The following is a 17,120-nucleotide window of genomic DNA, read 5'->3' on the forward strand; positions in this document are numbered from 1 at the left end:
ATTTGCAACATTTTTTAATAATGTTCCTATATTTTCAATTAACCTTTTATAATCTTTTATTAATTTATACTTTATATAAATATAAATGAAATTAAATAATATTTTCTCTTTATAAATACCCTTTGCTTATAGTCTTTCATGTATATATAAAACTCTTCCTTTTTATTCCCCTATTAATTTTAACTTCTTGAGCTTTTAATAACTAGGGCAGAGATTCCTAATGTTTTGCAGGGACCAGTAATTGATATAATACTGGTCCCACCAAACTACCATAAATTGAGACTTTTGAAACCAATATTTAAACAAAAATAAATAGCATTAATTATAAATAGGTATTAATTTATGTCCAAAATTTCCCCATACATTGACTGGGCCCACAACTGTCCAAAATTTCCCCATACATTGACTGAACAACAATTGCAGGCAGAAAACCACAAGAACAACAGAAACCCTGTTCCAACCATGGATTAGTGCAAGAAAGTAATGGCGGACATCAACTCAACCAAGGTGGACATCATGCATAGGTAATGGATCCATCCCATGCCATCATTAGCGGAGGGCTTCGAAAAAACATTGGACTCGAACAGAAAACCCACAGGTAAACCACACATTGCAACAAATAGGCGGAAACAAGTGGGCGGAAGGTTGGCAAATGCAATTTTATGGCCTGACACGCTGCACAACATGTGGCAATCCACGCTAGACATGTATCATACAACGTCATGTGGTTTCCACATGCTCGTAGGCCGGGTGGAGGGGAGGGCGCACAGGTAATGGCGTCCCTCCCCTAGTTGTCTATTTTTTCATTAAACAGATGTGATCATATGAATCAGTACAACACAACAATTAAAGTTTTAAATTTGTTTAAGATGGCATGGAAATTTCGACAACAAATTTCTTACACAATACCAACACCAAATTGATATACAGAATTTAAGTACAGAATGGAGTGAAATGTTAAGCTCACTATTGAATGGAGTGAATCGTGGATATATCACTATTAGAATAATGCTAACGGTAGTAGAAACACGACCGCTAACTACATAAAAAGTGAATTTGATCGTCTATATAGCCGCTGGTTACAACAAATTTAATTCACTACATGACAATTGGACCCGATTTCGATTAGTTGTATAGTGGTATTGAATGTAGTGAATGTCGGACAATGTCTCGAAGAAAGGAAGTGAAGGAAGGGTTACAGGGAACAGGTAAAATAATGACGTCTTGAAGGGCGGATGAACAAGGTCCAACGGAATACGTGATTTTTTTTATGAGAATGGTTGAATGGTTTTGCGAGATGACAGTTGCATAGTTTCAGTGATGGGATGGCCAATACAATCAACACAGAGAGTTGACATAGCAGGGGAGTTCTCAAACAGTCCCTGGTCATGGTTGTTGTTAGCAGATGGATTTGTTCGAGTGGTGGTGGTGAGGTCTCCATGATGGTGGGCTTAATAGTTTTTGTTTGTTAGAAATCACATGAGAGAATTTTTTTACCTACACGTTTCAAACCAACAAGTGCGGTTCATCATCAGGACAAATGAAGAGGCAGACCATGGCCCACTAGTTCGTAACGCGTAGGCCAAAAAAATCTCTCATGTGATTTCTACCGAAAGACTTTGTTTAATTCATTATGGATCACAAAAGCTTGAATACAAAAAAAAAAATTGTTTGTATTTATTATTATTTTTTTCTCTAAAATCTTTTTATTATATATAGTTTTAAAATTCCTTTTATTTTTATTATTCTTATTTTTCTTTTATTTTTCCAATGCTTTTTTTTTTTATTATTATATTTTTTTCATATATTTTTTATACTAGATTTTTTTCATATATATATATATATATATATATAATTAATATGGTATACTATATTATATTTTATATTTATTTTTTCTACTTTTAAAAAAATGGCCAAGGGCCTTTCACGAACTTAACAACAGAGAAACTCCAAAAGTGTAGCGAAACGCTTCAATCTTGATGGCAACAATGTTGACGGAACCTTGATGGCCAAGGCTCTGGATCAAAGAGGGTGGCTCCATGCACTGGTGGATTAGCCAGAAGATCGAACTACTCTGATACCAACTGAAACGAACAAAGTTCATTCTTCAAGTTAAGTACTCTAAAAGACTTGGAATATGTACATCTCCATTTAGGATACAAGAATATATATTAAAAATGTATGAATAAGAATGATGATCAATATTAAAAATGAGACTCGCTTATATACCTATGCAGATGCCTCTTCTGGGAAAGTCATGTCCCATTAGAGATACCCTTTAGTACTAATTACTAAATAATTATCATTATTTATGATTATTATGATTTACATTATTTTCTATAAAATTTATTCATAACAAAGAAATTTGCCTTGCCGTAAATATAATTGAAATCATGTTACATTTAGGTAAATTTTATATATATAGCCCAATGGAGAAGGTGGGAGGTCAGGCCGGACTTGAGGTTGAGGCCAGGCCTTTGTATTCGTTTCCTTATCTGCCTGTACTCGACTCCTCTAGAGGGCGACTAGAATTTGGAGATCGAAGTTGCATATTGAACGATTTGTCAATGAATTTTCGACTCCAAAACTTATGACTACACCAACTGCACCTGGCTACTTTCCAGGCTAACTGTACCTAGCCCTAACTGATTCAAGTTGGACCCTCATTCAATACATTCAACGTTAAGGGTAGAATATTCTGATTTCGCTTGAATTGGTTGTATGATTCTTCAGATCTGGTCCTATCACATCTGACCGATGATTTTGGGTTTTAGGAATAATGTTTATGTTTGTTGTTAGATGTGATAAATTCAGTCATTTAATGTTGTTATTTTTATAATAAAGTGCCATTATTTTTTCTGGTTTTATTTGGGCTAATCTGGGTACTTACTGAATATAAATGCTTTGTTATAATTTTGTTTAATTCGCGAAGAAAGCAGTGCGACTTGCATCATGGTTCTATTCCACCTATATAAATGTGCATGCTAGTAATTTCTTATATAAATACAATTATGCTTTTTCTGTCCTGAAATAAATGTGCATGCTAGTGATAAATTTTCATGCAAGAAATTGTGAAAAACTTCCATTCACATTGTTATTTTTTCTTGTGAAAATTATCTTCAGTATCTAGAAAAACAATTTGATCTCAGCTTTAAGTTTTGTTCGATGTAGAATTAGCAAAAATATTTCATCCTGACATAGGCTCACTAGAATTTGAGCCTTTTTGGTTCTTGTCAAAGGTAGAATTCAATGGTTAGATGGGAATTTTGCACGAAATTTTGAGTGGTTTCAATTTTTTATGGATTTTGAGTGCTCCGGATCAAGTTTTCTCTTAGTGTAGAATTCAATGGATGAATGTAAACTTTGTCACAACTTTGTCAGCAAAATTTGATTATACTCTATTCCTAAATGTGTCTCAAGAACTCCCAATCATGTTCTCTCATGGTAAAATTCAATGGCTGAAGGAAAACTCTGTCACCAAAATGGCTGAAGGAAAACTCTGTCACCAAAAAATTTGACTGGACTCTTTTTAAGAACTCTAGATCATGTTTTTTTCTCAAGGTAGAATTATGTGGATACAAACTTTGTCACCTTCTAACTCCATTAATACCATTAATATCATGATCTTGCTATGACTCCCCCTTCCTCATGGATTTACGATTTTATAGATCTAAAAATTTTGATTAAAGAGGTAGATTTAATTTTTTTTATTTAATAATTTTTTATTTATAATTATAATTTTATTTGGTCAAGAGATTTTATTATAAATTTTTGCCATAATTGTTTTTTAATAAAATTTAGAATATTTATAATTTAGTATATTATAAAGTTTAGCCTATTTATAATTTAAGTAATTTAGTAAAACTTAAATTTTTATAATTTTGAATAAAATTCTATTAAAAAAATATTTTATTAATTTTTATAATTCTAATTTTAATTATAAAATATTGAACAGATTTTGAATATACAATGATTGGATTTACTATTAAAGCACTTTTCGCTATGAATTTTGAATAGATAGTCCTTAAATGTACTCTTAAGCTATTTTTTTGATATATAGATGATTCAAATCCCATCTATCTAATCAATCAACCTATTTAACCAACCTAAAAACCTAAAAAAAAAAATTAAAAATTTTAACCGGTTAAAATATAAGTTTTAATCTGATTAGAATGTTACAAAAAAATGAAAATTCATTATTTTAGACAACAATAAAGAGAATAATTAGCCTGTGCCGAATTCCCTTTCCAATCCAACACTGTGATTGTTTCCATTTTCTTCTTAAATACACTCACTAAGTACCTCCCAAATTTCAATGATTGTGTATTAAATAAGTTCGCTTTCATAGCTGTAAAATTATTAACTGCTTCCCAATTTTTAATGATTATGTATTAAATAAGTTAGCTTTCATAGCAGTAAAATTATTACCTACTCCTGTGGTATTTCTAGTTTGGGAATTCATTTTAGCTTGTGCTGAAATTCAAATTTCATATAAATATGTTATCTCTGAAGTGAAGTTATGTCTATTTTGTTAATATTAAAAAAAAATTATTGGATTTGTCAAATTTGAATTAGTTTCATGCTACTATCATGTTTTTCCATAAAATTATGAGTGCATAAGTTGCGGTGAAAAATCCAAAATGGATGATTTTTCAAATCTGGTTGAATCTAGTGTAGAGTAGATCGTGGCAGAGTATTATGTTAAATCACTTCATGGCAAGACTAACTATAGTAGAGTTTGAGCTAATCAAGGAGATATTTTCATTCAAGCATGATTACTATACAAAAAAACAAATCCTCATCATATTATGAAGAAATTGGGAGGCGATGGACTCCCAAATTTGAAAGGTGAGAAGTGGACGCAACAAAGAAGGATGATAAATCTCGCGTTTTCCCAATAGAATTTGAGAGTAAAATATTCAAATAACCTTTGTGCAGAGAGAAGTTGAGAATAATATATTTAAATTAGTTTTTCTTAATTATGATCTGAAGATATATATTTCTTCTTAAACTTTTAAAATTCATATAATCCTCTATATTTCAATTTTGTTATGTTTACCTGTGTACACAACAGGCACTGATTCCTGTGATTGCTTGGAGTGCCACGAATATGCTAACGAAATGGAAATATTTCATTGAAGCCAATATTGATTTTATGTAACCAGTCTAGGGTCATGGTTAATTCCTTCCTAATGTTGTCAAAATAACTCGACGTTTAATCAAAGAAGTTATAATATTTGTATGGTGGAAGCCTTTGAAAATACAGAATAATTTTGAATCACAGGTCATAGGAGGCCCTCTATACAAGATATTTCTTGGAAAAGCCACAAAGATGGTGAAAATGATGCATCAAGCGAGTTTTGAGACTATGCGATTTTCTTGTGATATTTTCGAGTTATGCCATTCTACCATCAATGGAGGAAGTCCTACGATGTAGTACTGATGTTCAATATATTTTTTATTTTATTATGTTTTCAAAGTTTGAAATTATGGTTGGAATGGTCAGCTTGACTAGACCTCTATTGATTTTTTTAAAAAGGTAGCACTAACTATTGTAGAGCCTAAGCTAATCAAGGATATATTTTAATTAAAGCATGATGATTATGAAAAAACAGAGCCGCATCCTATTGTGAAGAAATTGGAAGGCGATGGACTCCCAAATTTGAAAGGGGAGAAGTGGACGCAACACAGAAGAATCATAAATCTCGTGTTTTCCTCACAGAATTTGAGAGTAATATATTCAAATAACATTTCTTCAGAGAGAACTTGAGAATAATATATTTAAATTAGTTCTTCTTAATTATTATCGGAAGATATACAATTCTTCTTAAACTTTTAAAATGTATATAATCCTCTATGTTTCAATTTTGGTATGATTGTGTGTGTACACAACATGCATTGATTCCTGTGATTGCTTGGAGTGCCACGAATATGCTAAGTAAATGGAAATGTTCCATTGAAGTAGGCATGAATTAGATTTACATTTATGAAGAGTCTGAGAATTTTAGTGCATATGTCATTGCACAAGCTGGTTTTGGCAATAGCTACGAAGAAGGAAGATGCATTTTTCGTATGCAGTCTGAGCAACTAGTCTTTGTTGTAGAAGAATTAAGAAATTTTTCTGTTGCATGTTTTTGTAGTTCAGATATTTATTTGTGGATACTGAATTTTTCATATTCCATGCTTACCTCAAATATTTCTTCTTCACGGTATTTATCACACGCAAATCTTTTTCCATTACTAGAAAATGTCAGTACACTATAGTGTAAATACATTTTCGTTGGTGTCTGATTGGGTTCTTTTTGGAGACCTTTGTTTGAGAAAGTGGAAGCCAATGTTTAGGTCTATCGTGCTTTTATTTCAATTTTGATGCAGTAGGAGTAGGGTATAATGTCTAGTTAATTGAGTGGTTGTCTAACTATGAAGAGAAAGCTCCAATATGTCTCGAATTTTTTTCCTACGGAAAAAACCCTGCATCAATGGAAACTCGTCGTGGAACTTAGATGGTCTTTTATAACACTAATCAAGAGACCAGAAAAGGATACAGGTGGTACAAGATCCATTTCAAGTGATTTGATAAGGCTTATGTTACCCAAAGCAAACACTAACATAGGACACCATGCTAGTACTAGTCCTTGTGCTCTAGGAATTGGAGATATAATAAAGAAATGAAAGAAAAAAAAGGGAGAAAAGTTGTCGATGGAAGAGATCATCCTCTAAATCATGTTGAAGTGGAGCGTCAAAGACGGGAGAAGCTCAACCAATATTTTTATGCGCTAAGAGGTGTTGTGCCCAAAATCTCCAAAATGGATAAATCTTCCTTACTAGGGGATGCTATTGCATATGTCCAAGAGCTCTAGAAGAAACTCAAGGATAGGGAAAAGGAGGAGGAGATACAAGAAAAAACCTTCCATGCATCATTTTCAGCTCCTCGAAATATGCGAATTGTTATAAACATCAGTTCCATCCCTAAAGTTGATGTTTAAACAGTGAATGGAGATGTTGTGATTAGAGTAACCTGTCCACTGAATGGAGATGTTGTGATTAGAGTAACCTGTCCACAGGAGTGTCATCCAGTTGAAAGAGTGATGATTTCTTTGCAAGAAATTCAGTTAGATGTACAACAGGAAGATATATCTACTGCTAAAGAGATGATTCTTCATACATTTGTAGTCAAGCTCAATGGTGCACAAGAACTGAATAATGAAAAATTAGTCGCTGTAATTTTTGGTTAATTTCTCATTGAAGAAGATGATCAACAAGATTTTTCTTTGGTTAAACAAGGACATAATATAGTTAGGAAAAGAACCAAAGGGGATAAGTAGATTGCAGATTCATGGAAGCAAGCTTGACGATATAGTACTCTCAAATACTGCTACTTTGGGTGGAATTGCATTAATTTGATAGGACGAAAGAGTTATTGACATCATTTTCTAAACGGATAAGTGTGAAAGTGCCAATTGAATGGCATAAATACTTTCCCCACATGCCTCTAGGGAGTGTATGCATGTACTTTCTGAAGTGATAGCCCAATTAAATGCATAGGTAACTTGGACAGGGTTCTTTCAATTATTTGATTTGAGTGGTAAAATATTCTTAAATATGGTCACAATTGTGTAGTTTGATTGGTTATCAAATTTCAAGGTATATGTAACATTTCTATTTTATCTCCTTTTTTGTCTTCTAAATTATATACTTTATGTAATTCTTATAGGTTTTTTGTTTTGGCCAATGTGTGGGATCTCTTTTTAATTTCATCATTCCAGTCCAGCATTGCTAACTTTACTAAATTCTAGTCTCTACTCTTCACCATTCTTGTTCAAAAAAATGATTTTTTTAGCATATCTTGGCTTCTTTCTGTTACTTCTCAACATCCCCGAGAGTTACAAGATGTTGTGTCATGCAGAATTGGTAGAAGAAAAGTTTCCATTGTAGCATATTTTTCTTAATGGATTAGGTAGCTTCTCTCTGTATATATGCTAGATTCATTTGTGTATTCTCACCTTTATAGAATAGGGGATGATATGTTCAACCATCTCACAAATTGATAGATCAACGACTTAAAAATTATCCTCTTTGAGGGGAAAACCTCCTTAAATTACATAAATAAACAATTCTTGGATGATACAAATGACAAGACCTCCTTTGTATATATAGCACTCTAAGTGGTCACAATATAATCATAACCTACATTACAATAAAAATGTAAGGCCGCAACAATAAAAATAGTGGGCTTCTATGGAGAACCACAATAACAATATGGGGGCCACATGGGCACAACAATAACAATAAGGGGGCTACACTAGTATTATAGGGAACTAACATGCCCCTCATGGTAGTTTTTTTATGGCAATGTTGTACCAAAAGACACCTCATTAACAATTGATTGTTCCCTGCAAAGGATCATAGGAATGATTAGCGTTGTTAGTGGACATACTTAAATAAACAAAACATTATAAATATTGTAAATAACGTAGACATAAACATAAACTAAACAAAGAGGTAAATACACAAGCAATGCTCAATGGAGCAAACAAGTCAACAAAATAATCAAAATTCTCCCTTTATTGACTGCTAATATAGAGGTTAAATACAATAGATGAATCTTAGACACTTGAAGAGAATTCCTTTGAGATATGGTGCTCAAAAATCCTCAGCAAGGGGGTTTCTTTTTCTCAATCTCTTTGCAAGTTTCTCCTCTCTCTCAAAGAAGTATGAAGACAATCCAATGGTGGATTCCTCTTTTATCACTAAGATGATGGATTGCTTAGAAGAAATATGGCACGCACACTAGTGCTCTTCCCTTCTATGTATTCAACAACGGAATGGTGGTTTTCTCTAATATAGGTTCAAGTTCGAAAACTATTGCATCTTCTTCAAACAGAAATCCCTCACATGAGGATAAAAGAGTTGAACTCTTCCACATAAGGATAACTTCTAAGCATACAAAGATTTACACAATGTTTGACAGTGGATCACAGGCAAATTTAATATCTGAACATATAGTTAATCAATTGGGATTGGAGACAAAAAATCATCCAAGGCCATACCCATTAGATTGGATTAATAAATCAACTCATATACATGTCACAAAGCAGTGTCGGTTAAAATTTGCAATTACATCTAAGTAATTTCATGAAGTGGAGTTAGATGTGGTCTCGGTAGACATATGTGGAGTTGTCTTAGGAAGTCCTTATCTTTATGATAGAGATGAAGTGTTTTACAGAAGAGCAAATAAATATCACCTAAAGAAAGAAGGGGTTGAATTTATTGTTAGGGTTCATAAAGTCAAATAAAACTTGGATTTAATTATTACAAATCAAGTTAAGTAGTTAATAAGTTCAAGTAAATATGTACTCATGTTTATTAAGGAACAACATAGGGATGATTGTTTGGAATGCGAGATTCAGTTTATAGATCAATTAGTCAAGGTGGTTGATTATTTTCCAAGAAATCTTATTCATAAACAGGATAAGCAACATGAGATACATTTAATGTCCTATGAACATCTTCTTAAAAATAGAATGACTCTCAACTAATTCATTCAACTAAATTCTAGAAACTATCATCATCAACAGTGTATTGCAGGGAATGGTACATGTGAGTCTAATCAGAGACTTGTTTCCGATGGTATGTTTATTTTCAGTTTCAGGGCTGTAGGTTAGTATTGGGGAAGGTTAGTGTTACATTTCCTTGGTATTGCATCATCATTCCATGCTTTAAAAAGTAATGAAGCCTCTTTTCAAGTGGAGAGAAAGTCTATAAGTTTTCATGACAAAGCATTTTCAGAAGTAAATCTAAAGTTTCCTTATGATGATGTGAAAACTAATGCAATTAGTAAAAGTGTTAGTCAATGGAGATATAAGTTAATAGACGAAGAAATAGTGATTCAAGTAAATCAACAATTACTTAGGTACTTTCAAAGCCAAATTAAGCTGCAGCAGTCTTTACATCACAGCTAGATGAGCTCAGTGCCAGAAGTTCACTTAGTAATCAATCAATAGGAAAGTAAATCAAGTCAAGTAATTGATATGAAGTCAAAACCAAAGGAGTCTTTGAATATTTCAATTATTCGGGAAAGTAGATTGTTAATACCCATCAGATGTATTGAAAAAAATTCTACAAATATTATTTTCAAAGATGTTTTTGAATCACTAACTCACGATTCTTCATGGAAAGAATTCAATTACCATGTTGATAACAAGTTGTTTGCCCATCGTCGCAAGTTGTTCACACTGCGAATGGAAGAAACAGGTCACCGAATCAAAAAGTACCATGGTCAGCATCATCAGGGTCATCACTTGCAGATGATTGATCGAATGTATTGATACATTGTCAGTTCAAGGTGGAAAGAGAGGGAGTTCTTCCCTCAACGACTATTTGTTTAGTCAAACTTTTGTGGTCCAAAAGCTTTTAGGTGGAGAGGAATGATCTAGGAGGATCTGTTGATTCAATTGCACAGTTGTTCAGGTGTCGCCATCAGTGTTCAGTGTTGTTGTCACTTCAGTTCAGCTTCAACAATTCGACAGTGTTGGATCAGGTTGTTTAGATAATTGGTTTCCATGGTGTTCAGTTGATATGGGTTTGCATCTGGTTGTCAATATGAGTTCATCAACAATTCCCCTGGATTTGGTCGACGACATGTGTTTTGTCATTCGTTTTTGCAGAATTAGTGTTGACATAGGTGTCATCATGGTAGAGGATCAATATTGTTGTTTGTCGACGATATGCATGGGTTTATTATCATCATGTGACAAATGTCACAAATGTCACTTTGTGACAAATTGATGTAAAAGGTTTTTTATGTAAGTCCTAGCCCTAAAAAGCTACATGGTTCAAAACAAATACAAAACCTAAACCCTAATGTAAAACCTAAATCCTATGATAAACCTATTGTATCAAATGCATTACAAAAGCTAATTTCTAACCATAATACATTGTAATATGTATTAAAAAAAACTAAACCTAAAATCCTAAGATTGTGTTATACCAACCCTTGGCATAGTTTAAACATATTAAACATTACAAATAAACAAAACAGGCCTAACTATCAGATCTAACCGCAATGGGACCGCATGGTCATGTGATCAGAGGTTAGCCCTTGACCGTAGTTGAGTCTAACTGTGACGAAGAACGCAGGGGTAGATAACAGCATGCGAACAGATGTGGTCAAGCCACTGGTTGTAAACAATCAGAGCTAACCACAGGCCATAACCGTAGACATGTGAATGGTAAGTTGTCATGGTAGCCATTAGCCTGACTATGTGGAAAATTCTTCGCAATCGCCAGAAGTGAGGTTGTCACACGCAACAGTTAGGGTCGTGTCGTTAGCCAGAACTGCCGGGGGAGACCACTAGATGGCAGTCAGGTAGTCGACCGTCGGGTGGTCACATGGAAATGGTTACAACCTCCACCCAGTTAGGTAACTGCTAACACTTCTGGGCTAACCTATAGTCTAAAAGTGGGTTTTTGTTGCATTTTGTGGTGCCAACTAATTCCTCCACCATGAAACCCTACCTTAGGTGTCAATTGCCAACTAGACCGAGGCTGCCAAACATCCAGATTGCAACTTCATTCATCCTAAATTCAGCCAAGGTGGTTTCAATGTATCCACATGCCTTTAAAAGGCGGATTTGTCCATTGAAAGATAGGAGAGTGGTTTTTAACTTTTGTATGCAAATTTTGGAGGACATAGGCGATTTTGTTTTCAGTGTTTCGGGAGCATCCGGGGTCGGTTTTGGAAACCGTAAGTAGCATTGGAAAGTTGGTTCAGAGTGCTATCTAATGACAGTGATCAGAAGTGCCTGTGTGCACATTTAGTCTGGTATTTTCTCCTTGTAATCAACACCTTCTTCTCATTCCTAATAAAAACGGTTGCCCATCCTGAAAGAGGACTCGGAGACGTAGTCCATGAGGGACGAACTCCATCATCAATTTGTTGTCTGGTATCACTATGTTTTTCCTATTTTCACATATGTTATGCATCGATTTTATGTTTAATCAGTTGTCGTAAAGTGTTCTATTCAAGTAGCTTTTCCTCGATTTGCGTGCTTCAACTAACATTCAAATCATTAATGGTTAATCAATTCTACATTAGTATTTAGTTTATGATCATTTCAGATCATATAATTTGGTATCAAAGTAGGTTGTGTTTGTAGAATGTGCCATTGAATGTTTACCAGGTCAAAGTCGCAATGAGGAGAAGGAATCCTTGAGCAAGTCGATCTAGAGATTGGAAAGCGACGAGTCGTTCAGAAATCGACCATGTCAAGACCTGGTGCAGGTGAAAGCACTGAAACTAAGATGAGTAAAGAACAATTTCAACAGGTGTTCTTAACTATGCAGTAGATGTTGGGAGAATTGTATGAAGACAAGAAGGTGAGAGATTCTTCTTATTCAAAGACATTGAAGAAGGACAAAGGTAAAGGGAAGATTGATAAACCACCTTCACCTCCATCATATCCATCATCCTCTTCTTCTTCTTCTTCTTCGTCTTCTTCTTCTTCTTCTTCTTCTTCTTCCCGTGCAGAATTTGAAAGGGAAAAGAAACCTAAGAAAACATCTCTTTTGAAATTTGATGTTAAATTTGAGTTACCTATTTATGATGGCGAAATGAATCCTAAAAAGTTAGATAACTGGATAAAGCAGTTAGAAGTGTATTATAGAATTCAGAACATTTCTAGAGATAAAACTAAAATTCAGTTAGCTACACTTAGAATGGGGGGAACAACTTTAATCTGGTGGGAAAGTAAAACTCAGATAGATATAAAGCATAAAGAAAAAATCATCTCGTCATGGTCTAAGTTTTTAAAATCTCTTATGAAATAGTTCTGTCCTTTAGGATACATGCGACAAGTTTTTATTGATTGGTAGCATCTGAGGCAAGGTAAAGGGCAGAGTGTTCAGGAGTTTACTCAGGAGTTCAGAAAGAAAGAATTAGTGGTTGTTATTTCATTGGATACATGTGAAACTTTGTTAAAATGCATCGACAGTTTACATTCATATTTTCAGCATTGTTTATTGATGTTTAATCCTGATGATTTCGATGAGGTGTGTATTCAGGCCATACATATTGAATTAGGTGGCAAACCATAAAAAATTTCATCGCAGTCATCCAAAGTGTTGGAAACCAAATATTGTAGTGACAGTAAGGGGAAGAACATTTCGAAGAGAAATAAATTAGCGATCATTCAGAAGGAAAGGCCTAATTGTTCTCATTGCCAAAGAATCAGTCATGATGAATCAAGTGCTAGAAACTTCATCTAGAACTTAAGCCCAAAAATTTCCTGAAGGAGAATCATGAAAATAAGGCCAATGCAATAGTCCAGCATGATCGAGGTTTAGATTCAGGTGATGAAAGGAGGATAACCGTTATGGTTACAATAGGTAAAACCTCTAATACTGGTTCAAGTTCGAAAACTATTGCATATTCTTCAAACATAAATCCTTCACATGAGGATAAAAGAGTTGAACTCTTCCACATAAGGATAACTTCTAAGCATACAAATATTGACACAATCTTTGACAATGGATCGCAAGCACATTTAATATCTAAACATATAGTTAATCAATTGGGATTGGAGACACAGAATCATCCAAGACCATACCCATTAGGTTGGATTAATAAATCAACTCAGATAAATGTCACAAAGCAGTGTCAGTTAAAATTTTCAATTACATCTAAGTACATTGATGAAGTGGAGTTAGATGTGGTCCCAGTAGACATATGTAGAGTTGTCTTAGGAAGTCCTTATCTTTATGATAGAGATGCAGTGTTTTACATAAGAGAACATAAATATCACCTAAAGAAAGAAGGGGTTGAATTTATTGTTAGGGCACATAAAGTCAAATCAAAATTGGATTTAATTGTTAAAAATCAAGTTAAGCAGTTAATAAGTTCAAGTAAATATTTACTCATGTTTATTAAGGAACAACATAGTGATGATTGTTCGGAATGCGAGATTCAGTTTATAGATCAATTGGTCAAGGTGGTTAATTCTTTTCCAAGAAATCTTATTCATAAACAAGATAAGAAACATGAGATACATTTAATGTCCTATGAACATCTTCTTAAAAATAGAATGACTCTCAACTCATTCATTCAACTGAATTCTAGAAACTATCATCATCAACAGTGTATTGTAGGGAATGGTACATGTGAGTCTAATCATGGACTTGTTTCAGATGGATTGTTTATTTTTAGTTTCAGGGGTGCAAGTCAGTATTGGGGAAAGACTGTGTTACATTTCTTTCGTATTGCATCATAATTTCATGCTTTAAAAAGTAATGAAGCCTTTTTTCAAGTGGAGAGGAAGTCTATAAGTTTTCATGAAAAAGAATTTTCGAAAGTAGATCTAAAGTTTCCTTATCATGATTTCAAAACTAATGCATTAAGTGAAAGTGTTAGTGAATGGAGATATCAGTTAATAGAGGAAGAAATAGTGATTCAAGTAAATAAACAATTACTTAGATACTTTCAAAGTTAATCTAAGTTGCAGCAGTCTTTACCTCACACCTGGATGAGCTCAGTGCCACAAGTTCATTTAGTAATCAGTCAATAGGAAAGTAAATCAAGTCAAGTAATTGATATGAAGTCAAAATTAAAGGAGTCTTTGAATATTTTAGTTATTCACGAAAGTAGATTGTTAATACCCATCAGATGTATTGAACAAAGTTCCACAAATAATATTTTCAAAAATGTTTTTGAATCACTAACTCATGATTCTTTGTGGAAAGAATTCAATTTCCATGTTTATAACAGGTTGTTTTCCCATCGTCGCAAGTCGTTCATACTGCGAATGCAAGAAATAGGTCACCGAATCAAAAAGTACCATGGTCAGCATCATTAGGGTCATCACTTGCAGGTGATTCAATGAATGTATTCGTACATCATCAGTTCAAGGTGGAAAGAGAGGGAGTTCTACCCTCATCAACTATTTGTTTAGTCAAACTTGTGTGTTCCAAAAGCTTTCAAGTGGAGAGGAATGATCCAGGAGGATCCGTTGATTCAATTTCACAGGTGTTCATGTGTTGCCATCAATTTTCAATGTCATCGTCACTTCAGTTCAGCTTCAGCAGTTTGAAAGTGTTGGATTAGGTTGTTTAGGTAATAGGTTTCCATGGTGTTCAGTTGATATGGTTTTGCATCTAGTTGTTGATATGAGTTCATGGATAGTTCCCCAGGATTTTTTGACAACATGTGTTCTATCGTTCGTCTTTGTAGAATTAGTGTCGACATAGGTGTTGTTGTGGCAGAGGATCGATATCATCGTTTTTTGACGATAGGCATGGGTCTATTGTCATCATCTTACGAATTTCGTGAATGTCACTCTGTGAAAAATTGATCTAAAATGTTTTTTTTTTTATGTAAGTCCTAGCCCTAGAAAGCTATTGTTTAAAACAAATACAAAACCTAAACCCTAATCTAAAAACTAAATCCTATGATAAACCTATTGTATCAAATCCATTACAAAACCTAAGTTCTAACCATAATACATTGTAATATGTATTAAAAAAAAAAAACTAAACCTAAAACCATAAACCTGTGCTATACCAACCCTCGGCATAGTTTAAACATATAAAACATTACAAATAAACAAAACAGGCCTAACCATCAGATCTGACTACAGCGGGATAGCTTCGTCATGCGATCGGAGGTCATCCCTTGACTGCAACGGAGTCTAACCATGACGGAGACTGCAGGGGTAGATAACAACATATGAACAGATGTGGTCAAGCTGTGGGTTGTACACAGTCGGAGCTAGCCACGGGCCATAACCGCAAACATGTGAATGGTAAGCCGTCATGGTAGCCATTAGCCTGACTGCACAGAAAATTCACCGCAACTGCTGGAAGTGACGTTGTCACATGCAACAGTCACGACCGCACCGTTAGCCAGAACCACCAAGGGAGACCACCAGATGGCAGTCAGGTAGTCGACCACCTGGTGGTCACATGGAAATAGTTACGACCTCCACCTGGTTAGGTAGCTGCTAATAGTTCCAGGCTAACCTATAGTCTAAAAGTGGGTTTTGTTGTGTTTTGTGGTGCCAATTAATTCCTCCACCATGAAACCCTACCTTAGGTATCAGTTGCCAACTAGATCGAGGCTGCCAAGCATCTAGATTACCACTTCATTCATCCTAAATTCAGCCAAGGTCGTTTCAATGTATCCATAGGCCTTTAAAAGGTGGATTTGTCCATTGAAAGATAGGAAACTAGTTTTTGACTTTTGTATGCAGATTCGTGAGGACATAGGCGATTTTGTTTTCAATGTTTTGGGAACATCTAGGGTCGGATTTGGAAACTGTAAGCATCATTGGAAAGCTGGTTTAGAGGGTTATCCAATGACAGTGATCAAAAGTGCCTCCATGTATATTTAGTATGGCATTTTCTATGTGTAATCAACACCTTCTTCTAATTCCTAATAAAAACGGTCACCCATCTTCAAAGTGGACCCGGAGACGTAGTCCATGAAGGACGAACTCTGTCATCAATTTGATATCTGGTATCGCTGTTTTTTTCCTATTTTCACTTCTATTATGCATCGATTTTATGTTTAATTAGTTGTCGTAAAGTGTTCTATTCAAGCAATTTTTCCTTGATTTGCGTGCTTCAGCTAACATTCAAATCATTAAAGGTTAATCAATTCTACATCCATATTTAGTTTATGATCATTTCATATCACATCCGATCTTAGTAGTGTCAGCAAGGCCTTCCAGGGACCCATGTATATGTTGTTGGGCACTTGAAATGCAACGAGATGGGGGTGGTGTGGCAAGGTGTTATTGGAATGCCACTGTACCAGATTGGTTTAACTCCAACCCTAGTTGATTCTTGAGTATCCCTATCATGGCGTGGACTTTCGGGGAGATCCAGACATGGGGCTTCCTCTGGGTGATGCCTGGGGACCAGCAGGTATATTTTTATTTCCACATTTGTGTACATATGTTTATTTTCATGTATCGATATGATGTTTTATTTATGATGATGTTGATACCATGTTTGTTTACTTGCATATGCGGGGTCGTGGGGGATACCACTAGCCTATTTGGTAGGCCACAATCCTAGATATATGGGTGCCATAGGGGATGCACTAGTACCACAGAGACCAAGGTTGG

At 34.6% G+C, this 17,120-nt stretch overlaps 1 pseudogene; it reads left to right on the top strand.

The window, feature by feature from the left end:
- Window positions 1–6,668: 6,668 nt before the first annotated feature.
- On the top strand, window positions 6,669–7,235 carry LOC149231605 (transcription factor MTB1 pseudogene; annotated as a pseudogene).
- The last annotated feature ends 9,885 nt before the right edge of the window (window positions 7,236–17,120 follow it).

The sequence above is a fragment of the Pinus tabuliformis genome, chromosome J (assembly GCF_031772625.1).
Source record: "Pinus tabuliformis cultivar Carrire ecotype Pingquan chromosome J, CPIR1, whole genome shotgun sequence".
Classification (NCBI taxonomy): Eukaryota; Viridiplantae; Streptophyta; class Pinopsida; order Pinales; family Pinaceae; genus Pinus; species Pinus tabuliformis.